We start from the raw sequence: 25,641 nt of genomic DNA, 5'->3' as shown, positions 1-25,641 counted from the left end.
CAAACACAGACTTGGCTTGCAGTTGAAACTCCCCTGCTGCAGCCTGAGGAACTGAGTGCCTGCCCCAGCGAGAGGCCTCACTAGTTCCCAGCTTCCAGGCTGCAACTTCATCCTCTCTTTCTGCTCCCTTGTTTACTTGCAATTAAGTGTTTTTATTAAAAATAAAAAACTATAAAAAGAGACAAATTATGTCACTATATAAACACTAAGGAATCAATTCAACAAGATACATTATGACTATTAAAAATTTGCACTAAATGTGATAAATCAAACATTACTAGATCTAAAAGCAAAGTAGAGGATGGCCCCAAGCCTTGGGACCCTGCACCCACATGGGTGACCTGGAAGAAGCTCCTGGCTCCTGGCTTCGGATCAGCTCGGCTCAGCCATTGTGACCACTTGGGAAGTAAACCAGCAGATGGAAGTTACTGCTGTCATGTTCTGATGCAGCATCAGAACAGCTTCAACTACCTGAAGACTACTGAAACAGGTTTTGACAAATTATATTTCTATAAAAAAATTCAAATGTAATATATAAAGAAGGTTGGCAAGTAGCCAAGAGAAAAAAATACAATGCACTAAGAAAAAAACTGGCAGGAAATTTACAAAAAAAAAAAAAGAAAAGAAAAACTACTTAAATTGTGAAGAAACACTGCATCAAAGTCCATTGCAGTAACATTAGGGAAATAGGAGGTGATATTGCTGCCATCAAGCAAGCAAGTGTAAAAAAAATTGATAACGCCAGCTATTAGAAAAAGGTAATAAAAACTCCTATCCTAGGGCTGGCACTGTGGCTCAACAGGCTAATCCTCACCTTGTAAGCACCAGGAATCCATATGAGTGCCGGTTCATTTCCCGGCAACTCCACTTCCCACCCATCTTCCTGCTTGTGGCCTGGGAATGCTGTTGAGGAAGGCCCAAAGCCTCCGGACCCTGCACCCACATGGGAGACCCAGAAGAGCTCCTGGCTCCTGGCTTCAGATCAGCTCAGCTCCAGCTGCTCCAGCCATCTCTGGAGTAAAGCAGCAATGGAAATTCTTTCTTTTTGAAAATCTGCCTTTTCAATACAACTAATCTTTTTAAAAAAAAACACATACTCTGTTAATAAAAGTAAAAAGTGCCTTGGAGAAAAAACTGGCAAAAATCTGGCACATTTGAAAATACTCCTATCTACACTAAAACCTAAGGATTTTACTTCTATGTATTTAACTTGCAAAAACACATGCACTTTCATATAAGCACCCACTCACTACACAGCAACAATTAGTAATCAATATACTTATAAGAAGTAATATGGGGCCCGAATATAGGCTACTGGCTAAAATCCTCGCCTTGCACACACTGGCATCCCACATGGGCGCCTGTTCTACACTCGATGGCTCCTACTTGCCATCTAGCTCCCTTCTTGTGGCCTGGGAAAGCAGTCGAGGACGGCCCAAAGCCTTGGGACCCTGCACCAGTATGGGAGACCTAGAAGAAGCTCCTGGCTCCTGGCTTCAGATCAGCTCAGCTCCAGTTGCTGTGGCCACTTGGGGTGTGAAGATTTTTTTTTTTCACTTACACAGTATTTATTTAGGATAGGCATAAACCAAAACAGAAAACAAGTCAGGATAAAGCGTGTCACTGTCATTCTGTTTGGAGGGAGAAACCTGGAAATAGAACAAACTACCAGGAAAGCAATTCAAGATTATCCTCAAAGTAGCTAGGTTACATAATATTGACATTCAAATGGCAAAATTATCATTTTGCTTAACCTACAAATGAAAAGAGGAATCAAAAGTTTATCCTGTTCAAAGTAGAAACTTTACATTAACTATATAGTGCTTTGTTTCTCAGAAAGCAGTACTGGCAATTTTGGAGAGGAAACATGTTTCCATATGTGATGTCTAGAAAATGTCAAATACAACTAAGCAGCTGTGCTATAGCTCAAGCAGTACCGTTAACCTCGTCTGGGCTAGGGTACATCTCAGTTTAATACAGAACTACATTTTGAGTTTGGGTGTGAAGATTTTTTTCCTGTGTATATCGTTCTCTCTCCGTATCTGCCTTTCCAATAAAAATAAATAAATCTAAAAAAAAAAAAAAATGGCCAATTATCAGAAAAAAAATGGTGAACAAGCACAAAGTTTTAGAATGACAAAGAATGGTTCTATTTGTAGAAAGTTCAAAACTATGTATGTTTTAAATATATGCATGCTTAATACATACTGATTATGTAAACATACGTTGTGCTAAACATGAATTTGGTCATTGTCTCTGGTTCTTGGCACACAACTCCCAAATCCTTTGAAATTTGCTGGGTGATAAGAGTGTCTTTTGTTCTAATGAGGCCACGCCTAAAGGCACCCTAGATTGCAGCCTCATTCAGGCTTTCCAGAAAGACAAGTATAGACTGGAAGCTTAGAAATTTCAGTCCCACCCTTCAACCTCTCAGGTGAGAAAAGCTGGAAAACCACCTAATCACCAACGGGCAATAATTTAATCAAATACTTCTGTGCAATAAAATCTTTAAAACCCCTAAGCTATAGGGTTTGGAGAGCTTCTACCAGCATGGTAGAAGGGTGGCGTACTGGAGCAGGGATGGAATGTACACACTCCTTCCCCCATCCCTCACTCTATGCATATCTTCTAGTTAGCTGTTGCAGAGTTGTAGTTTTTATATGTACTATCTGGGAATAGCAAGCAAAGTGCTAGATCTGCACTTGGTGCAGTGAGCTGAGCTGTCACCTGCGGCATTCTGTATCAGCACGAACACAGTCCTGGCTGCTTTGCTTCCAACCAGGCTCCCTGCTGACACACCTGGGAATTCAGAGCAGATCTTACCAGACTTGGGCCAGTGCTACTCATGTGGGAGAAATCAAGTGGAGTGTTCAGCTCCTGGTCTGATCCTGGCCCAGACCCAGATGCTGTAGCCTTCTGGGTGAACCAGATGGAAGATCACTTTCTTCCTTTCTGTCACTCTGCCTTTCAAATGAGTAAATAAATCTGAAGAATGGGATTTCTTAGTTATATGAACTCTTCTAGTAAATTACTGAGCAAGAAGCTATCTGTAGGAAACTCTTCAACTTACAGTCAGTTGGTCAAACAGGTGATCCAAATTTGCTATTAATACATGACATAAGGTCAGTCTCATGTCATCCAACCCTCTAACTGTCGAATATGACCTTAACTCCAGGTAATACCAAAGTGAAATTACAGGGTAACCATTTGATGCCCAGAGAGTCTGAAAACCGGCTGGTGTAGGGGAAAAAATATATCAACCTGTGGCTGTGTTGTGAGTTAAAACAGTTTAATACATATTTAAACATTAGAAACACACAAAAAAAAATTGAGAAAGAGCAAATGTAGAATCAAGTAGTTAGCGTCTGAGTTGCAATTAAAAGTATCTCTATACTCTTCAACAATATAAAATCTGTGACCTCTGCTCAGACAGGATTTGAGAGTTTATAACTAGTTTTTAATAATTAGATTTTAAAACAACCCTAAGCAGCAGGTACCTAGCTAGTAGTATTCCTATTTAACAGGTAAGCAAGAATTAAGGGAATTAAACTGCTTGATCACTTGTTCAATAGGATAGCATGAAATTTGACATCACCACTTGTGTGTGGTGTAATATTTATTGTGCAATTAATACATGACAAGCACTTGCTAAGAAGTGCATTTAGCATTCATTTCAATTAAATCCTTGAAATGATTTCCAGGCAGAGTAACCCCATTGATAGATAAGGACACAGCAACTCAGAAAAATGAAATTATTTGTCCTAGAAAACATGGACCATAAGTGATAATTTACAGATTAGCTCTTTTTCCAAGATCCATCTCTTACATACGAGCACAGACTCCTATTTGGGAACACACTAAGTATTACCCTGTAAACAATTAGGATTATAACATGAACCAAGAAAATATTTAAAAGAAAACAGACTGGGAAAAACAGAATTGCTTTTGGCTTAGGGGGAACGCTGAAAAGGTGGCCAGCAAAATACAAAAAAGCCAAATTTTTATCTTTAAAAAAATTACTGCCTCCTCCATCTCAGTACTGACCCTGCACAATAAAATGTTTCATAGCTTACTGATCATTCTGATATTTTACAAATTTCTTCCATTATTTCATCTAAATACACAATTTCATTAATCCAGAATCTACTTTCTACTAAATGGCATCTTTCTGGAAATCAGGCTAAAATAAAATAAATACTATTTTACAGTTATAAATTAAATACCTCAGAGATTAATTCTACAGCCATTTAAATTTCTATTAACAGAACATATAGATAAATGTTTCCATTATTGGCCATTAGAAAGTGATAACCATCACTCAATTCAGAAAAAAAAATTTATCTTGGTCCATACATCAATTCTTCAGACCCAGCACTGATCATTCCTTAGCAGTAAAACTGCTACGAATATATATCTAGCTTAAGTTAATTTCCTCTTGCCTAGGAGAAAGAGAATAATTCAAATAAGAGAGAAGGGAATTGAATGTCTTGCAATTTATCTCTATTTGACCATTTTGGTGCCAGTGCAATGGCTCAACTGGCTAATTTTCCACCTGCAAGCACCATAATCCCATATGAGTGCCAGTCCACATCCCAGCTCTCTGTTTTTGGTCTGGAAAAGCAGTAGAGGACGGCACAAAGCCTTCATGGACCCTGTACCCACATGGGAGACATAGAAGCAGCCCTGGCTCCTGACTTGAATTGGCTCAGCTCCAGCAGTTGCAGCCATTTGATTTTTCTAAGTGCCTTTCAAATACATGAATCTTTAGAAAAGAAAATAAATAAATAAATAAACAGCAAATTGCAGGGGAAACATCTCTTGATTTGTCTGATAACAAATCAAAGAGAACAAGTAACAGAAATACAAGCTACACCATCAATAAACTAAGAAACATGTCTAGTCATAGTAGATAAACAGGGATGTCAAGTATGGCAAAAGAAAGACAGTAAAAGATCTCAACCAGAGATTTGGCCTGCAGTTTTAAATCTCAAAATCATCATAGCTCAGTTCTCTGAAGTACAAAACAGCCACAGGGGGAAACCCAGTAATCCCTTGTTTGAAACATTTGAGGTTGGCACAGATTTGATTTGGTTATTACTGACAAGTCACCATTTTCTAAGAAAACAAGTGCAGACTAATGTTAACCCCTACTAAAATGAGTATTTCAAAAACTTAAGAACTCCTTTAAAAGTCTAGGCAAAAATACTGTTACCTAAACATGAGGTGGAGCGGTAATCAATGTGAAGAATCAGAAGAACAATACCTACAGGGTATTCAAAAATGTATGCCCAGTCTAGCTAACCTCACTACTATTAACTATGCAAAAACTCAAGGAATGTAGTTTCTAGGAGCTGCTCATGAAGAAAACACAAGCAGATGAAGTCTGGCCATACAAAAGGAAACCATGGCAAAAGGACAAGCTTGGAACACTGAACACATTTAGCAGCTTGTCAAAACCATATAGAGAATGGAGAGGCGACTACGTACTGGAATGAAATAAACGAGTCTGTACCCTTTATCCAAACTTTTGCTTTCTGTGAAAGTTTCACTTACCTGTAACAAATCATAGCCTAAAAATATGACATGGAAAATTATACAAACAACTCTTAAGTTTTAAACTGTGCACTGTCTGAAAAGCACAATGAAATCTCATGCAATTCTACTGCATTCTGCCTTCGTTATGAATCATTCCTTTTCCAGAGTATCCGTACTGTGTTGTCAACCACCTATTAATCATTAAGTAACTAACTAGGTCACCAGACTGACAGCGGGTATTGATACAGTTATAACTACACTATTTCACTACTGGCTATTAAGTTCTTAATTTGTAAGTTTAACTTTATCATAGGTACATACGCGAAAAATACAGAATATTGGGTTCCAAAGTCCTATCTATGTGCGAGGCTTCTACCGGAGCTCCTGGGACATCTCCACACACAGTGGCCCTCTCTAGAGCATACTGCTGGAGCTCACCTGCTAGCTGCCCAACTGACTAGCCTGCTACATAAAGCTGTGCTTCGTCTCTCTCTGTAGTGAGGGAATGATACTACTTACTTCTCAAAGTTGTACTTATGATTAATAATCAACAGCAAAATGCTTGTTAAAGCAGAACCTAGCACAGTGCGTTCTCTAACGTGCTAGTTCAATGTTAGATATCAGTATACACAGAAGAACTTGGCTACAGAACACAGATATGCTACCATTGATAAAAATTATCCCATACATATATAAAATGTATATTACATCTATAAGACACCTATAGAAAAACCCATACAAGGAAGAGAAACTAAGCATAAGAGGTTTTACAGAGTAAACTACATTTCCAAGTCTTTAAACTGAGTACCACAGGGGCCAGCTTTATGGTGTACAAAGTAAAGCCAATGCCGGCATCCCATTTGGGGACTGGAGTTCACGTCCTGGCTCCTCCTTTTCCAATGCAGCTCGTCGCTAATGGCCTGGGAAAAGCAGAAGAGGGCCTAAGGGTGTGGGCCCCTGCCACCAATGTGGAAGACTCAGACGACACTCCCAACACCTGGCTTCATCTGGCCAACCAACGCCAATACAGACAGATCATCTCATTCTCTGTTTCTGGCTTTCGAGTAAGTGAGATTCCCTGAACTCTAATGACAGGCCAGACATTTAATGCTTCACCACATAAAACAGAAAAATCAGGACTCATCACCACAAAACCATACAAAAGGTATGTGCCAATACAGACAGCGAAAACACTGAAAATAACGTACAGGCACACTCACGAACTGCAGAGCCTCCAGTGGATTATCACACATATACTAAAAGACAGTATACACATATACTATGAATTTACCTACACAAACCATAAAATTTGCATATATGTGGTAAATAACAATCCACAGAGGAACATAGATATACGTCATCATTTTACTGTTGATCACCTCTGGTAAGCTGCCTCATAATTTAATTTCAACTGACAGTTGGCGTCTTTAATTTGCCATTTTCATTTACATTCTTAAAAATTCCTTTGACCAAGAAAATAATGCTTCACTGAGTGAAAACCTTCACCCAAAGGATCTAACATTTCCAAGAGGCAGATTTCTGAAAGTAGAACTATTACATAAAAAACATTTCAACTTTAACTCCACACTGCCTTCTTCTATAGAGCCTCTATCAAATTGTAGCCTCCCAAGCTTTTGAGTTATTAACTACTTTCATCATTTGATACATGGAAAAGATATCATTTTAATAAAAAGAACTATTACTAAACGAAAGTCTTTTCATTCTTTCACTATTTCTGACATTCAGGAAAAACGCAGCTCGTATCTTCATTATATATAAAACATGCTGTGACGTCAACAGAACTTCACGTAAAAAATCCAGACATCTGGGTCTGGCGCAGTAGCCTAGTAGCTAAATCCTCACCGTGCATGCTCCACTTCCCATCCAACTCCTTGCTTGTGGCCTAGAAAGCAGTGGAGGATGGCCCATAGCCTCGGGACCCTGCACCTGTGTGGGAGACCTGGAAAGAAGCTCCTGGCTTCAGATTGGCTCAGCTCTGACCACTGTGGCCACGTGGGGAGTGAACCAGTGGATGGAAGATCTTTGTCTTACCTTCTCGCTGTAAAATCTGACTTTCCTTTTATAAACAAATCTTTAAAAACTAAATTCAGACATCTATTTTCCATTAGACCAATCAAAAACTAATCCTCACTGGGTCCATATTCTCTAAAGAAAACAATCAACTGGCACTGACTAGAAGCTGTTCCCTCAAAGTGGTCTCCAATTCTACCACCTGACATATTTCTCCAACTATGGTTGATCACTTATGTTACCTGTCAGGTTTCCTTTAAAAACTGAAGCCCAGGATCTCTTTTCTATTAGGAAATTTGGTTATACACTGGTAGTCAGAATTATTTGTATAAAAGATATTAACACCTGGTCTCACATATAAATCATTTTTATAACATAAACATGTCAAGTATTTCCTCTCTGCTGAAGGTTTCTTTTAATCACATAATCAACAAATACTTATAAAAATATACAAGAACACCTACCAAGTATTAGCAATCTTGTCCTTCATACAATCAGCAGTAACTCCTAAAAAGAGGTGGGAACAACTTTCATTTGAAAATTCAAAATAAAAAATTCTAACAATGATAATTCAGTTGACTCTTAAAGGCAACAACGGAAAAAGCCAAATAAAACCATTTCTGAAGAAAATCTGAGTGCTTTATAGAAGGAAAGAGATCAATATAACCAAATCTCATTTAAATTAGTCTATTACAGCCCAGAAAGAACTTAACAGATACAGTACTTTGGGCAAGAATTATACAAACTCTTTCTAAAAGTGACACTGAAAAGCACATGGAATGACCTAATTCATTTTGAACTTGTAAAAACATTACAACTCTGTAAAGCTTTGCAAACCAATGTTTTCATTCTTTCACCTTTTAATATATAGCACTGCCATTTCACAGTAAGGCATAATTCTTCACTGTAACCATGCAGAAAAACAGGTAAAACAGTAGCATGCATGTTAAAGTACAACAGGAACGCACATGAGCCTCCTTAGAAGCTGAGGGTATCAGGAAACGCTTGTTAAGATAACATATAGGGCCCGGCGGCATAGCCTAGTGGCTAAAGTCCTCGCCTTGAACGCCCCGGGATCCCATATGGGCGCCGGTTCTAATCCCGGCAGCTCCACTTCCCATCCAGCTCCCTGCTTGTGGCCTGGGAAAGCAGTCGAGGACGGCCCAAAGCTTTGGGACCCTGCACCCATGTGGGAGACCCAGAAGAGGTTCCAGGTTCCCAGTTTCAGATCGGCGCAGCACCGGCTGTTGCGGCTCACTTGGGGAGTGAATCATCGGACGGAAGATCTTCTTCTCTGTCTCTCCTCCTCTCTGTATATCTGACTTTGTAATAAAAATAAATAAATCTTTAAAAAAAAAAGCATATAAAAGACGGGGCCAGTGGCGCAATGGATAATGCGTCCGACTACGGATCAGAAGATGACATAAACCTTAGGCAGGAATAAACCTGAAACAGGGGGCTTCTGTAATTCTCACACCGCAACCATCACCAAGTCCCTCAACTCAGCTCTAAAAACTGCTGATTCCAATGCCTTCACTGACACTATCAACATAACAGTCTTTCCTCTAATAGTTTCGTAACTGTTTTCACAACATCCATTCCTTCACCCTGTTTTTGACTCCATCACTATACCATAATTAGAGTGATCTTTCAAATATTCAAAACTAGCCAGGTTACTACCCAGTTTAGAACATGTACAGGAAGACCACAGGATAAAACTCAAACTTCTTAGCAGTAATTATCAGGTCTCTTAAGACCTGGCCGCTGCTTGCCTCTGCCCCATCTCGAGTATTTCCCGCCTTGCATTCCTGTCACATACACTTCTCTCACATCCGATTAACAGCGCAGGCTATCTTGGGTCCAGAACTTTGAACAAGCTATTTTCTTCTGCAAGAAACACAGATTTGTATTTCTTCAATGAGCTAATTCCCACTTATTCTTCAGATTTCTTCACTGATTTCTAGGAAATGTTTCCTCATTCAAAAGCCTTTCTGTATAGTTCCCTCTTTTCTTCCCACTTCGTACAACACTTCTCGCTCTATATTCCTTTCTGTCTTTTTCACTTGTAGCCAAATACATTTTTAATTGAATTCTGATGATGTCTCATAGTTGAGAAGGGAGCATGCCCGTGTGGACCACTGATAAGGTGGGGAGGGTCAAGGAATAGGGCAAAGTGGATGAGACAATTGGTTCCAATTTTTTCTTCTTCCTGTACCTGGGAGCAGGGAGCAGAGAAGGGGAGAGGGCCACATCCAGTACCCAGGGAAGGGGGACAGCCACCCGGTGTCATTCTAGGGTTCCCACTGTGGAGCATGTTCCAAGGGTACTGCCTAAGTGGCTTCAATAGTTCTGAAATGCTGTTAATCTCATTGCTCCAAAAAAGGAACTTTCATCTGCCCAAATATTTGGTGCCAAAACTTGGCTGGAGAGCTGTCCAATTTGTTCTGCCCTCCATCCTCTGCCACAGTACCAGATGTCCTCTGCAGACCTCATCGCTCTATCATATCCTCCATGTGCATCTGCGCATGTCATCCACTGCACTGGCTTAGCAACCAAGGAGACCCAGCTCAGACACGTGCACTCCAGTCAGACCACAGATCCTGTGATTTTCTTCATGGTTGGAATTTTGACCTAGCAGTCTGGTTGCTGGAATTCCCCCCAAAAACCTCTATTGAGGTGACACCAGATCCTACTCCTGTGTGTGACAGCCAGTGTGAGGTCCAACTCGGTCCATCACCCACGTCAGCCTACACACACACTTGTCATTACAGCTGGGTCAATTCTGTCCCCAGCCCCATCTCATACTAAAACCAACGGATGCTACGTCCCAGCCCAACCTTACCCACCAACACTCGGCCTTAGGCACACCAGAAGGAACTGCAGCCTAACTGGAGGTATGACCAAGGTAACAAATATGTGTAACAGTATTTAACAGGTATGGCAGTTACATTTATTGAAATAAATACTTGTTAACTTTGCTTTCCCTGCCATATTAAAACAACATGTTCCTCATGTAAAACAACTTTTATTCTGCAAAGTCTCTTCAAAAAGTTCATGGAAAATACTACATACTATGGGAAAAAAAAAAAAACTAACACAAATGGATTTTTTAAATGCAACATTTTCCATGCACTTTTTGAACTCTAACAGCATAATAAACTTCCTAACGTAAATTATGACTTTATGTACATACAGTAAGCGCTCCATAAACATTTATTGATTGAACACAAAAGAAAACAACGCCTTATATTATGCATTTTCCTTACATCCTGCTTAAACTTCAGATCATATATTGACGTGATATTAACACGTAAAAATGACAAGATTCCAATTACATTCTCCACTGTTTACAAAGGCCCCTCATTTAAAAAAATTATCTTAAAGAACAAGAACAGCTCTCTTCCCTTCAAATCATACAAAGCTAAATTTTTTATAGTTTGTACTTTAAAAAGGAAAAAATCTTCAAAACTAAGACTAAAAAACTGTCCCAAAGACCAAGAAACCACTCAAAATTAAAATGCTAAAGTGAATGTTACTGTTTAAGAGAAATGAAGAACATACCTTAAGCACTCCAGAGAACTTGGTTGAGATGGGGATAGTTGTCACCAAGGCTAATATTTCCTATTGTCAATTAATGGAAGTTTTTCCAGGATATCTGCATTACTTATGAAACAGCAAAAATTCTTTATGTAAATTTAGATCCCAGGAAAATAAGAGTTTACAGCAAAACACTGTAAATTCCTCTTTTCCCAACCCACAGTATAAGCCATAATTGAGATTATACTTCAACCCACCTAATATATAAGTCACAAAATTCTCAACAAAATGTAGAGATAGAGTATAGGAGCCTGAAATTAAAGCTACAACACACCAAGTATTTTTCTTAACACTAATTTATTTGAAAGGCAAAGTTAGAGTGTAGAAGGGGGTCCAGAAGGAGGGCAAATAACAAGCTCTTCATCTGCACTTTGACTCCCAAAAGGACAACAGTCAGCTTCACCCACTACACCAGCCCCTAAGAAGTTGATTCTTGTTAAGACTCAGGACACATCACTTCAAAATATGACAACAGGGGATAAGAATATATAACCCCTCCAAATATACTTTTTCAACTAGTTGTTCTGGGAGACTGCATACTAAGGAGTAGCTCTGAAGAGTTGTTTTTCTAGGATAAACTAATGTCTATAAAGGAAATCTGGTAGTCACATAAGACCTCATTTATCTTCATAACATGATCATGTTCATTTACCAACTTCACCTCTCACTTTCTCATAACTGGTTTTTTTCCCTTTTCCCCGGAAACTTCATGTCCCTATTCTTCACTGTAGCTCAGGATGCTATACATGCCGCAATCAGCAACACTTAGAGAGTCATATTTTGTGAGATTCCCATGCATATGTAACTAATTGTCTGGACAGATACTGGGAACACCTGCACCCTATACCACAGCACTGGTTACTGCAATTCCAAGAAATTGGCTCCTACCACCCACAGGGGAGACCCAGGGGGAATTTTAAGCTCCAGGCTGTTAACAAGCATTTAGGGAGTGGGCCAGTAGGTTCCCAATCCCCCCAACCTCCACCTCCCTGTCAAAAAATGTACTACAAATATCAAGATCAAAGGTGTGGGTGGTCTGTCATGCAACAATTTGGGCAGTCAATGGGAGATCTCTCCCATCCTCTTTATCCCACCTTCCTTATAACTCCGCCTTTCAAGTAAGTAAAAAGCAGCCACCTGTAGTGCCAGCATCACATCTGGCTTCCAAATCAGCTCCCAGCTAGTGTACCTGGGAAAGTATGGGGAAGACTGGGTCCCGAAGACTCGAGAGAAGCTCCTAGCTCCCAGATCTGGACTGGCCAAGCTCTGGCCATCACAGCCATTTGGGGATGGAACCACAGATGAAATATCTCTGTACTTCTGCCTTCCAAATAAATCAATCTTTCAAAAAGCAAAGGCGGCCCCTGCCTTTATTTTCTAATACATACAAGCAGTAAAATGCTATTTTAAAATTGAACACATAATGTACAACCTTGTAACTGCCAAGTAGTATGCACTACTGCTAGAGTCTATAGTGCTGCTATGAACTGAACTGTGTCAAAACCAGCATTGGACTACTAGCACAGGGAGGCAAGTTCTTTGGGAGTTAAAAACATTTAGAAAAGGTCCCAAGAGGTGGAGTCTTATAATAAAAGAGACCAATGTTTCTGCTAAGCAAGGATACAGCAGGAAAGCAGACCCCGCCCCCCCCAAAGAAAGAGAGAAAGAGAGGGAGAGAGAGATTAGCTTGTACCCTCACTCTGGACTTTCTAGGCTTCCAAAATCTAAGAAATGTAAGTGCATTTCTGCCTCAGTCACAATGCTGATGGTATTTTGTCACAGAACCTGGAGCAAACTAAAACAAATTACAAAAACATGATTCCCACATAGGTTACACAAGTTCAAAAATAAACATTTCTATACTACAGAGGGCCTATACGGCAGCCTAGCTAACTGCATCCCATGTGAGCAGTAGTTCTAGTGTCAACTGCTCTACCTTTTATCCAGCTCCCTGCTAATGGCCCAGCAAAGCAGCAGAGGAAGGCCCAAAGCCTTGGGGACCCTTGCCCACGTGGGAGATCCAAGCTTTGGACCAACCCAGCTCTGGCTGTGTACCAGAGATAGAAAATGTGTCTCTCTTTGTAATTCTTTTGTAACTCTTTCAAGTAAAATAAATATTTTTTTAAATCTTATGCTACAAATTTGAAAATCACAGTTGTCTGCAGACAAAAGTGATTTCACAAAAAATTAACAATAGTGATGTTTAGTTGCTCTTAGAAGTATTCAAACATCAATTTGCAGCTGTAAAAACTGGAAGCGGGGCAAATATTTCCTGCAGCAATAAAAACATGCCATGGGATGCCAGCAACCACACTGGAGCGCCTGGATTTGAGTCCTGGCTCAGCTTTCAATTACAGCTTTCAGCTACTGTTCTAGGAGGAAGCCAGTGACGGCTTAAGTACTTTGGTCCCTGTGGCCCTTTTAGGAAGCCTAGACTGACTTCCAGGTTCTTGATATCAGCCGCTACAGCTGCAGCTGACTGGGTATGAGGGCATTTGATCCAGCAGGTGGTAGACTACCCATCTTCCTCTGTATGTCTGTCTGTCTCTTTCTCTCGCTCTCTTTCTCTCTCTCTCTCTCTCTCTCTCTCACACACACACACACACAGCGTCAATCTTTCTGCCTTTCAAACTAAAAAAAAAAACTGGATGACATCATAATCAGTAGTAAGATGTGATAATTAGCTATTATTTTAACCTCATGGATTTATCATTAATGCATTGCCCATCTTCAAAGATTTTGAATATAACAGCAAAACTAAAATGATTTTAAACGTTAATTTAACTTTCTGGAACAAAACAAAAAAAATCTCAAAATCTTGGTATAGGATTAGTATATTGTTATACTGATTATCACAACATATAAATATATATGAAAATGTCAGGAATAATGGAGTTCTAGTAGGAAAAGGTCAAATAATTTTTGTATGCAAATAATTAGTCACCCACTAAGGCATTACTCACCGAGCTAACTTCACAGGAGTTGTATGGCTGCCTTTAAAAGCAAAGCTATTAGGTTCTTCATTTTTCATATCATAAAAATCATCAAGTGAAATCATTTCATTCTAATATCCATTTGTGTGCAATTAGTGCAGGCTCAACTTGATCCCTTTAATTAACAAAATAAGATGCTAAAAGCATATTTTGTCAAATCCCTTTATAACCACATTTCTCTGAGCAGCAAATAAACTGAACAATAGATCTCATTTTTTATACTTAGCTTCTAGCCAATTTTAGCACTGGGTTTTCATAGGCTGACACAATGCCATGTTTCAGTTGCATAAGACTGATGAAAACGTTTAAATAAAAGCAACTTTCACTTAAATTTTAAAATATTATAGAATTATATATTATATATCCTACAGAATTACATATCAGAAAGAACTAAATTTAGATCAGAGTTATCAAACTGCTTAAGCAAAATTTTTCAAATTATGTTTTGAAAACACTGAAAATATTTTTCTGGAGCCACAGAAAAATTCTTGCTTCTCATGACAAACAATCTAAAACAGTACACTCTGATTAATGTCAAACATCCACTGACCATATTGTACCGGATCACTTTCAGGTCCCTAGCGTTCACACAAAGCCTGGCACTATCTCACATACTTTGGGGGCTTCACCATGCTTTGTTTACGTCCCAGACACATTCTGTGTGTACTACTATATGCCATTACATAACAGAAGGTGGGAAACATTTAAAAAATACTGTAGCGCTACCAGCCATTTAGCATGCTGAGTTCCCACAGTTGCTTAGTGGGTGTTCTGAAAACTAGGCCATATTTCTAGTATTAAGAATTCCAAATCACTACTTCCAAAGTGCAGAAATAAAGTCTTCAAGATTAAAGCACAAAGCCTCACTATTTTAAGTTGCCTAGTTTATAAGCATGCCATTGAGTTTGAAGCGCAATTAGTTAAACGAACTTTCATTGTAGCAACAAAATAACTCTTCCACCAACCCTTCCAAGTGCTACATTTCAGCACAAGACTAAGATAAACTGCAATTTATCTGAACCAGACCTAAGAACTCCAGTGAAATTCTGAATTCTGTATAACCTATTTCAGGTCATTCCACATGTTAGATACCATGTCCTTCTAACAAGGGAGTAATTGTAATCTCCAACCTAACTTTCCCAATCAGGGTGGCCAGAGAATAAAGCTTGTTCTCTTTGACAGAATAAAGTTACAGATACGTTTATGCTATTGTATCACATCACTGCAAGAAGTAATACATTTATATAAAACTGATCAAGAAAAAGTTCAGTTACTCCATTAAACCTATTTCATAATGAAGTAAACAAACTCGTGGTAAGTATATAACTTACATAAATTACAAGACAATATAATATTATAATGTTTTGATTCAAAACTATCAGACAATTATTTGCGTCAATTTATTTTGAAAGTAAGTTCCAGTGCCTACTTTGTTCATCTCATTAAGTCCATCTTTCCTGTAACAGAAGTTTAACACATCAAGCTTAAATTTTATCATTTTGGATACACATCGACAGGAAGCACAGTGTGTCTTCATCTGTCACCTCATGTTTTACTAGCCTACAGTCACCTCTTCCTCATAGTTCTAGATCATACTGGCATGCTTTATTTTTTAAGATTTACTTATTTTTATTGCAAAGCAGATTTTACATGGAGAAGAGGACAGTCTTCCCTGCTCTGCTTCACTCCACAAATGGCCTATATACCATTACAACAGCCAGAGCTGGGCCAGTTTGAAGCCAGGAGCTTCTCCTGAGTGCCCCACATGGGCGAAGGGTCCCAAGGCTTTAGGCCATCCTCAAGTGTTTTCCTAGGCCATAAACAGAAAGCTGAATGGAAGTGATGCAGCCAGGACACAAACCAGTGTCCATATGGGATACCAGTGTCACATGGTAGAGGATTAGCCCGCCAATACACCAGCTCCACTGCTATACTCTTTAGAAAATAAACTAAATCCTGAAAAATTCTGTGGATCCATATCACATTAACTTGCTATGGATTATTTCTAATTGTGTTGCTGCCACCTGCTTTTTAGCTGTTTTTTATTCCCTCTGCTCTTATGCCCTGTAGGAGTAACTCCAGTCCTTTAAAAAATCAGCTAACAATTTTTCTTAAATTGTACATTACAGGAGAGTAATAAAAGCAGAATAAGCTCCACAAGCTTTAAGGGCACAAAATATGTGCTTAGGAAGAAGAATGTCATGATACCTGTCCATCTTGGTGTTTGTCTGTTTTGGGATCTAGGCTACTAATTAAAAACTAATTTTCTATTAGAAAGCAAAAGATGTAGATACTAAATACTGAAAACATAGTAGTAAGCAAAACAGTCATATTTAACACCATCCATGCAGCTTGCAGTCCTGCAAAAAAAAGCCAAAACAAAACACTAAACACATCACTGCAAAATGTGCTGCGAAAGAGGAAGTACAGGTGCTGAGGAACTTTTACTCAGGGGAACTTAACCAGAGACTGCAGAGGACACGAGGTTTAACAGAATTTTTCCAAATTTTCAATAATGAAAACAACTACAAGACAGATCAAAACCAACACCCCACACACACACTCACAAAGGCTATCCAAGATAATGTTTAAAATGAATTTTTTTTTAAATGGGAAGATTTAGCACTTTGGGAGAAATGGAGTTTGCAGACATCAAAATGGGCCTCAACATGCCCTTTAATAAATACTACATCACACCATATGGAAAACAACTCCAGTGTCAACTTTACAGAACTTTCCACACTTTTTTATCATTCAGAATGTGCAGAGCCACCTCTCAGGATACCTGCTGACCACACAGTCTGACTTTCCCAAAGACGACTATCAATGTCTGGAAGGATGCAAAGATGGCTTGCATCCCCAAATGCAGCCTGTGTTCTCTAACCTTTGCGTTTCTACCCTGCACCTATCCTGTTCAATCCTCAATAGTCAGTTCAGGTTCTTCCTTCCAGCAGGCACTGCCAGTACAAACGTTTTCTGAGCCTTAATTCATCTGACTCTGCCAGTGTATGTTACTGGTAAAGTACTTGTCATAATATGCAACAATTATTAACTACTGACTTGTCCAATTCATGCAGCAAACTAAATTTATGCAAAACTAAAAACACAGTATATGTATCCCTATAACCTTAGGTCCTGGGACACATGTGACATCCAATAGTTCTGCATTAGCAAATATGAAACAATACATAGTCAAAAAGAAAAGTTTGCTGAACAGAATTTCAAGATTATTTGAAAGTCTGCTTTTAGTAAAAAAAAAAAAGTGTCATAACACAAAACTGGAAACTGAAGAAATCAGAATTTAACTGATAAAAATAATTTCAGATTCTAAATATCGTCTTTCTCAGAACAAGCCAATTTGATTTTGTCTGAAAGAGACCAGAAAAGTTAAAAGAAAAAAGAATTACCTTTGTCAGCTGTGCAATTATTTAATTAAAATGACAGGAGTTTAAAAATTTGAGGGAAAATAATATTTCAACAGTGTCTTCAAGTGCTAAAAATCACTTATGAAAGCATTTTAGGCTCATTTCACAAAGGGACCAATTTTACCTTCATTAAAGATCTGTAACGTCCTGCCTACAAGCAGTGTGTCTATTTCCTTACCTTTACACAATATGAACTACATGTTGCAATCAGTTGCAATCATAAAGGAAATTGAAATGAAATACAAAAATGTGAAATCTAGTAAGTTTTCTTTTAAATTTTGACCATGAGAACTGCATACTTTCTCAAGAAGCACACACAGTTCCAAGCATCTCCAAAGCTGCACAGCCTTTTGTAATAACAACATTGCTCTTACTGGCTTGCATTTTGGTAAACAAAACTGCCACGCTAAAAAGCTAGGAACCAGGTGAAACCCCAAACAGCGTCAGAATCAACATTTATTTATTTTAAAATAATGCAATTATGTATTCTGGAACACAAAACAGTTTCTCACATTTATAGAGGATCCTTTCAACCTGCACTGATTAGCAAGCAATTCTCAGAATGTTCTGTAACATACCAAGTTCAAGTTCAAGCACACCACCCAGTATCTGCAACTCAGAGTTTTTCTGATGTTAAAAGTCAGCTCAGAAATAAAACTAAAAGCACACAAAATTTGGTGCCAACACTGTAACACAGCAGGTTAGGTTGCAGCCTACAAAACTGTATTCCATATGAGTACTACTTTAAGTCCCACCTTCTGAACCAGCTCCATGGGAAAGCAGTGGAAGAGTGTTCTAGTGCTTGGGCTCTGGAGACCCAATGGAAGACACTGACTGTTGTCTGGCCAACCCAAACCCTTTCGACTATTTGGGGAATGAACCAATTGGAGTGTCTCTTCCCCTCTAACCTAACTGTACCTTATTATTCCCTAAGTCTATAAGGCACCAACTTTAATGCAGTATAACAGGCAAATAAAACAAAATTAAGATTAAGCAATTCTAATATTGAAAAATTTAGGGCCCAGCACAATAGTGTAGTGGTTAAGGTCCTTGCTTTGAACGCACCACGATCCCATATGGGCGCAGGTTCTAATCCCAGCAACACCGCTTCCCATCCAGCTCCCCGCTTGTGGCATGGGAAGGCGGTCAACGACGGCCCAAAACCCACATGGGAGACCTGGAAGAGTTCCTGGCTCCTGGCTTCGGATTGGCTCAGCTCCAGCCATTGCACTCACTTGGGGAGTGAACCATCGGACGGAAGATCTTCCTCTCTGTCTCTCCTCCTCTCTGTACATCTGCCTTTCCAATAATAATAAATAAATCTTTAAAAATATTTTTTTTGAAAAATTTAGCCTTAAATTATACATCTAAGACATAATATATAAGGCATGAAACGTAAGTCTAACAATAACCAAAAATATCAATATTTTTAGTACTCACTCTAAAATACATAAAAGTACTGTATCACACTACCACTATATTATACTCGAGTTCTAATTTATCTACAACAAAATACTTACCAATATCCTACTAGTATTGGTATAAAAATTGTTGTTACATAAATATCTAAAACTATGTATACCAAAATTTGTTCTCTTGATACTTAATAAACAAATAAGGATTTTACATTAAGTCCAAGCGATAAACTTACAGACTTATGAATTAATTTCTTTGGCTGGTCCCTTTTTATCGCTTAGTGATTTTTTGGGGGGGTCATTTTTGCTGTTGAGAAAACATTTTATGCCTTTTCATACATGCAAGACACATGAATGATACAATGATATACTCACTTCTAAAAATAAGTTCATTTAACTACCACCCTCCAAAAATGTCCATCCTAATATGTACAGTCAAAAAGTTTTTATAAATTGTTTCTTAAAAAAACCTAAACATTGCTTATTTACAGTTTAAACACAAGACTTCCAGAAACATTGAATCACACACTGATAATCCAGCTTATTTTCAAAAACAACTGTAATTTAACCACAAGCATAGCAAAAAATTCCAATTTTCATCACACACCCACCCCAACACCTATGTAAAACAAGCCCCCATCTGCCCCCCAAAAAAGTGCCAGCAGTTCTGCAGTCGCCTTCCTGGGAGTAACCTGCACAGGCCTGGGCCTCTTTGTCTAGCATGGGCCAAAAAGTCATCCCTCCCTGCTCCAAGTAAGTCACAGAACAAACGGTTAGGTTTTAAAGTGTAACTGCAACACAAGTATCAGAAGAATGTATAATTGTGATATTCCCACTCAAACACGAAATGTTTCAAATTTCCAACTGCTTTGTAGTCCACAAGCAGATGTTCCTTACTTGCTATAAATACCAAAAAAAAAAAAGCCATTTTTCTGTCACATTTTTAAACTTAAAAACCAAAGAAATCCAAAAACCAACCTATATACAAACTATTTAAGTGTCTCTTAAAATAACTTGTACCCATAACAATTTGTAACAAGAAACATTTAAAACTTGGAAATTATTGTTATAAATAACAATGAGAGACCCGACCCGAAAACAAACCAATTTAATGTAGCCGCTTAATCCAAACTGGAATAAGCACCAGGGAAAACACAGATGCACATGTGAGCTTTCTGTTAAAGAGCTTCAAAGTTAGTTTAGACAATGCCTTTATTTTGGTCTATAGTCTCTTTTTCAAAATTTAGTCATAATCAGATAAATATGTTACTGTATAATTTATATCCAAGTAAAGAACTATCATATTCAGTCCAAATTCCAAACGTGAAGAAGTTATTTACATTTTCCTAAAAAAAAAATTTGTTGTCCCTGTCATTAAAAAAGCCAGCAATTTATATACTCAAGTTATAAAGGAAAGTTCACCGAACAAATGAAACACAAAGTAACCGAGAGCTGCCAGGGCCCTGGCAGGCAGTGATGAGGCCCCGCAGGATCAGCACACCATTACATCGTGGCCTTTAAAATTAAAACTAATTTCTGGTGCTGATACTACATTTGGATACAAAGCCTCCGTTACACCGGCGGGCCGTCGGATACTGACAAACCTCTCAGGAAATCTTGGCTCCAGTAGTCCCAGACTGGAGAAGCAGAGCATCCGCAACAGTACACAGGTGGAAGCCTGGACACTGCTGGGAGGCCGTCCGCACGCAGGAGGCACGCTAGCCACGGTCCACACCTGCAACCTAATTTTTGCTTCAGCATCCCTAGGGACTTTGAAAATATTTCTCTGGGCAGGTTGCAAAAGAATGCTTCCTCTTTTATTTTCATCTCCCCCATTATGACACAAAGCAAGAACATATACATCTCTATCTACACAGGAAAACAAAATCTCCAAATATTAAGAGTTAAAAGCTTAAACATACACGCGTGCACGAACACACACACACACAGAGCATCTTCTTCCCAATTCTCCAATCCGTCTTCGTTCCACCTGTTTGTAAATCCACACTTGCACAACAAAACCCTTTGAGAGAGACACCGGGAGGGAGAGGCAGGCAGGCAGGCAGGCAGGCAAATTAATGCTCTGGAGTCATTATTCTTCCACCTAGGCCTGGGGGGGGAGGGGACAAAACAATGGATACTGAGGGGCTGGGGGGTCGCCTCGGGCGTGGGGTGCTGGGGGCGGGGAAGCTGCAACACTTTTCCTCTAACCCCCACGGCTCCGGCGGCTCGGGTGCCAGCAGGTAGCTCAACAAGGCGGTCCAGAGTGGCTCCAACTCGTTTCACCGGGCAACACGCCCAAAGCCGCTTCACCACTCTTCGCCCAAGGGTCTGGAAGCGAAGGAGAGCGCGGCGGGGCGCAGTGGGCTTCGGAGAGCGCGCGGGCAGATACCCCCACCCCATCATCATTACCAGCCGCCGGCCCTGGCCCACCAACGGGCACCGACCCCCCCCTCCCCGGACGCCAGCCAAGCCGGGAGCCGGTGCCCCCGGGAGCCGAGAGCAGCGCCCGCCCGCCGGCCCGCGCCCTCGCCCTCGCCCCGCCGCTGTCCCGGCCGCCGCCGCCGGCGCGCAAGGCCCGGCCCTGGCCGCTGTCAAGAGCCCGCCGCCCGCCTCGCTCCCGGCGCCCGACGCTGCCGGCGACAGCACCCAGGAAAGCAGCGGCGGCGGCGGCGGCGCCTCCCAGGGCCCCGGCCCCACGGGCCTCGCCCCGGCCCCGCGGGCTCGAGCCTGTCAGCGCGCGCCCCCCAACACACACACACACACACAGACCTCACCCCCGCCCCCGACAACCAGTCCGACCGCCCGACCTCCAGGAAGCCCCGGCCCACAGACACCCGCCGCCCCGCCGTACCGTCAGCAGCCCCGACTCCGCCATCCTCGGCGCTCGCCCTCCTTCCTCCTCCTCCGCCTCCGCCTCCTCCCAAGCGACGCTGCCCAACCGCCGCCCCCCGCCCGCCCCTCCCCCACTCGCCCCGCCCCGCCCCGGCCGCCCCTCCACACACGCTCGCCTCCTCCGCCCCGCCTCGCCCCTCCGGCGCGGGCTCGTCACTCGCTGGGCGAGCACGGGAGGCGGGGCCGGAGCCAGGGCAGCCGTCCAATCCGAGCGAGGTCTTGGCGCCAGCTTCCCTGTCTCCGCCCCTTCCCTTCCCTGCGCTCTGGACGCCGTCTCCCGCCCACAGGGCGCCGCTGGCTAGCCCAGCCACAGAGGAAAGCCTCCGGGAGGGTAGAGTGGCAACTCCCACCCCCACCTCCGCCACCGCGGAAGTTGGTGTTGAAGCTATGGCAGCCATCATTGCTGATGGCACCAGGAGTTTCCTGGTTTGCGGTCTCCGGCGTGACGTAGCTCCTTCGCCTAGTCTCGCTGTTACCCTGGGCAACGACCGAGACGTCCGGGGAGGGATGCAGCTATAGAGTGGTCCACAGGTGACGAAAAAGTTCGAGTTGGGCACGTTAATTTCTACTGTAAACTGAAGACTCTGTTTCCTGGTCCCTGGCTTGCTGACGCGTCTGGCCTCTCATTTCAGTGGGTAAGTTTAGGATTTGCCCGGAAGTTGCATTGGGCACTTCCGAATAAGGTCATGGCAGGAGGGTGGGGACAGCCGCCGCCCGCACCCTGGGAGAGGCCCGTTCGTGAGCCGGGTTACGAGGTGCGGCGAGGCATCCTCGGAGCCCAGGGCCGGGCTCTGGTCGGATGGCGCCCGGGGGAAGCGAGCGCGGGCAGGCTGCGCGGCGTACAGCCGCTTCCGCCGGGCGGAGGCTCCGTTCCGGGCCGGGCAGGCGGCGACCCGCCCTCCCTCTGCCCGACCGGCCGCCCCGGCCCGGAACGGAGCCTGGCCTGCCGACCACACCCCCGGACGGCCCCGGAGGGCCCTCGCTGGACGGTCCTCTGCCCGGCTCTTCTGTTAGCACGCCCCCTCTTTGTCCTCTGCTCCCAGGAGTTTTGTGTGTCGGCCTTGGCCGCCCTCCTGAGAGCAGACGAGCGGCCCCGATCCTGAGCGGGTTGCCCCGAGGCTTGTGAATATTCATAAAAATACGCTAGCCTGTCACACTTTGTCTCGCGTGTAGTTCTTTCTGTAGGCTTGAGTGGAGAACTCTTGTCACCTTGGAACGCCTGAGGCTGCAGGAGAAAGACTAGAACTTCCAGGTAAATTCAGCATCATTGTATACCCATCCCAGTTCACCGGGAGCAAAGCGTTCAGTTCCTAGTCTCGCCTTAGTTCAGTTGGTTGGCGTTTTGGAATCTTTTGGAGAGGGGCTTCTGTTTTTTTACTTAACTACCATGTTTATTCCTGAATGGGATGCTTGGTACCCTGCACACGCGTATTATTTTGATACTTACTGCAAGATTGAATAGGTTGCGTGTCTCCTGGACGCCCCAGACACTGCCAGCCAAGTTTTAGGGACCTTCAGCGTATCAGAAATTCCGCTCGGAATCTGCACCCCAACTTTTTCTTGTTTCTCCTATGAAGTTTTTTAAACATGATTTCCCCTCAAAATGTTTTATTGTGGAAATGTTCATACACTGAAAAGCTAATATAATTTCCTTTTTTTAAAAAGATTTTATTTTTATTACAAAGTCAGATTTACAGAGAGGAGGAGAGACAGAGAGGAAGATCTTTCATCCGATGATTCACTCCCCAAGTGAGCCGCAATGGGCCGGTACGCGCCGATCCAAAGCCGGGAACCAGGAACCTCTTCCAGGTCTCCCACGCGGGTACAGGGTCCCAATGCATTGGGCCGTCCTCGACTGCTTTCCCAGGCCACAAGCAGGGAGCTGGATGGGAAGTGGAGCTGCCAGGATTAGAACCGGCGCCCATATGGGATCCCGGGGCTTTCAAGGCTTTCAAGGCGAGGACTTTAGCCACTAGGCCATTTTGCCGGGCCCGCTAATATAATTTCATATGCCCTTCACCTGTGTCCAGTAATTAAGATTTTGCCATATTTATCTCATGCCTTTTCACAGATTTCTTCATTGTCAGTTATTACCAGGAAATTCTTACAAGGAAATGAGTAATTCTGTAATATATTAAAATACTGTCCATATGCAAAGCTTCCTAAATGATGCAAGAATATCTTTTATACTCCCCCCTCCCCCTGCCAGAGCTAAGGGGACACCCTAGCTGGGTTGAGTTTCCCACCAAGGAGTGCATGGGCTGGAATTAGGGCTGCGTTCTGATCAGGATAAATTGTAATCTCACTTGGCACAAGTGTGGACTGGGACTGGAAGCACCAAGCCGGGCCAGACTCCAACACCATCTGGTGCTCTGGAGGACCAGGGAGATGTGCGACAGACTAGGCTAGGTCTCAGCCCTTACTGAACCATGTGTGAGCTGTATGTGGGTATGGAAGGGCCCAGGCTGGGTTGAAACATCCAACAGTGAGAACCAGATTGGGTTGAAGGCCAGTCAGGAAAAGCCACTGTTCCTGCTAGGACAGGAGGTGAACTGAGTAGGGCTGGTATGGGCAAAATTATGCCTCCCCCTCCCTACGTCAGCCCAGCCCAAAATCAAGATCCAGTTAAGATTGATGGATTTTATTTGGTCATTGTATCTTTTGAGTCTTATCAAAAACACCTATTTTTTTTCTTATCCTGTACCGTGGTCGTTTTGAAGAGTTCAAGTCATGAGTCATCTTCAAAAATAAGGGACGCCTCTTTTTCTTATTCCTTGCAAGCTAGAAATGAGCCAAGAGGCTTAATTAGATTAAGTTTAACAGCTCCACCCCAGGCCCCAGCATGGTTTGTCAGTCATGGTGAACTCTTCTCAGATGCAGACACAGGTACCCTTGCCATGAGGTGCTGCTTCAATCCATCTCACGTCTGACATGGTCAGCCCTCTACAGTGTCCTATGAAGAGGAGGTTAGCAGTTACTCTCCTTGTGTGTAGAGTATGTTGAGTGCTTCGGCTGGCAACACAGGCTGCCTGCAATAGACTGTTGCTACCAATTTGCTCATACTTGGAGCTGATGTCATGGAGTCCTTCGCTGAGTGTACTGATGTCAGCAAAGTTTCATGAGTTTCAACTCCTGGTGCCCTACACACTGTTGAACAATGTGTGGGCCCTGCAATTCAAATACAGACGAATCCTGATGCTATCAAAGCGAATACCAAAGCAACTGCCGGCCATTTGGGCACATTCCAGTTTAGGCAATGTTATTTTTCTCCCTGAATTTTTCTTGCAAGTCCTAATTGGTCCTGGTTGTTCTTGCAATAGCTTTGTCGTAGAATTAAGTAGAGCTTATTAAAAATTGCAACATCTAGATAATATTTAATACCTTAGTACATTAACGCTTTCTGCCCAATGGATAGAGAAATGCTTATGGAATTTACTCCATAACCGCAAGAGGAGCGTTTGCCAGCTGCCAAGCTCATGTACTCCTCTTAACATGGATTTGATCATTTTAAGATAAGTGAAAGGGGAAAATTTTCTGCGAAGCCAGAATCCCCTACCTAGGTAAAGAATGCTTTTAGCTGTCATATTAAAATGTAAAATGTACTTCGTCACTGATTTGTGTAGTTGAAAATTTTAGAGGACTTTAAAAGAGTTTTAGATTGACTGGATTCCAGGAAGGCACATACTACACTAAACAAACCCTCAGGTTTCCGGACAAGACCTGTTTCAGAAACCGGCTCAGCTGCTGGCT

At 41.9% G+C, this 25,641-nt stretch overlaps 1 protein-coding gene across 2 annotated transcripts in view; it reads right to left on the bottom strand.

The window, feature by feature from the left end:
• SHOC2 (SHOC2 leucine rich repeat scaffold protein) overlaps positions 1-21,941 on the bottom strand; it is a 70,196-nt gene extending 48,255 nt beyond the window's left edge. The window contains exon 1 of one of the 2 annotated variants that reach the window (XM_004579848.3): positions 21,851-21,941. The gene's annotated coding sequence lies outside the window, so the exon portion shown is untranslated. Of the gene's footprint in view, positions 1-18,159; positions 18,363-21,850 lie in introns of those variants that run through there. The other variant, XM_058671393.1, reaches the window with a different exon arrangement.
• Positions 21,942-25,641: the final 3,700 nt, after the last annotated feature.

The sequence above is a fragment of the Ochotona princeps genome, chromosome 13 (genome assembly GCF_030435755.1).
Source record: "Ochotona princeps isolate mOchPri1 chromosome 13, mOchPri1.hap1, whole genome shotgun sequence".
Taxonomy (NCBI): Eukaryota; Metazoa; Chordata; class Mammalia; order Lagomorpha; family Ochotonidae; genus Ochotona; species Ochotona princeps.
The sequence above is the reverse complement of the archived record's forward strand: the minus strand, read 5'-3'. Positions and strand labels throughout refer to the sequence as shown.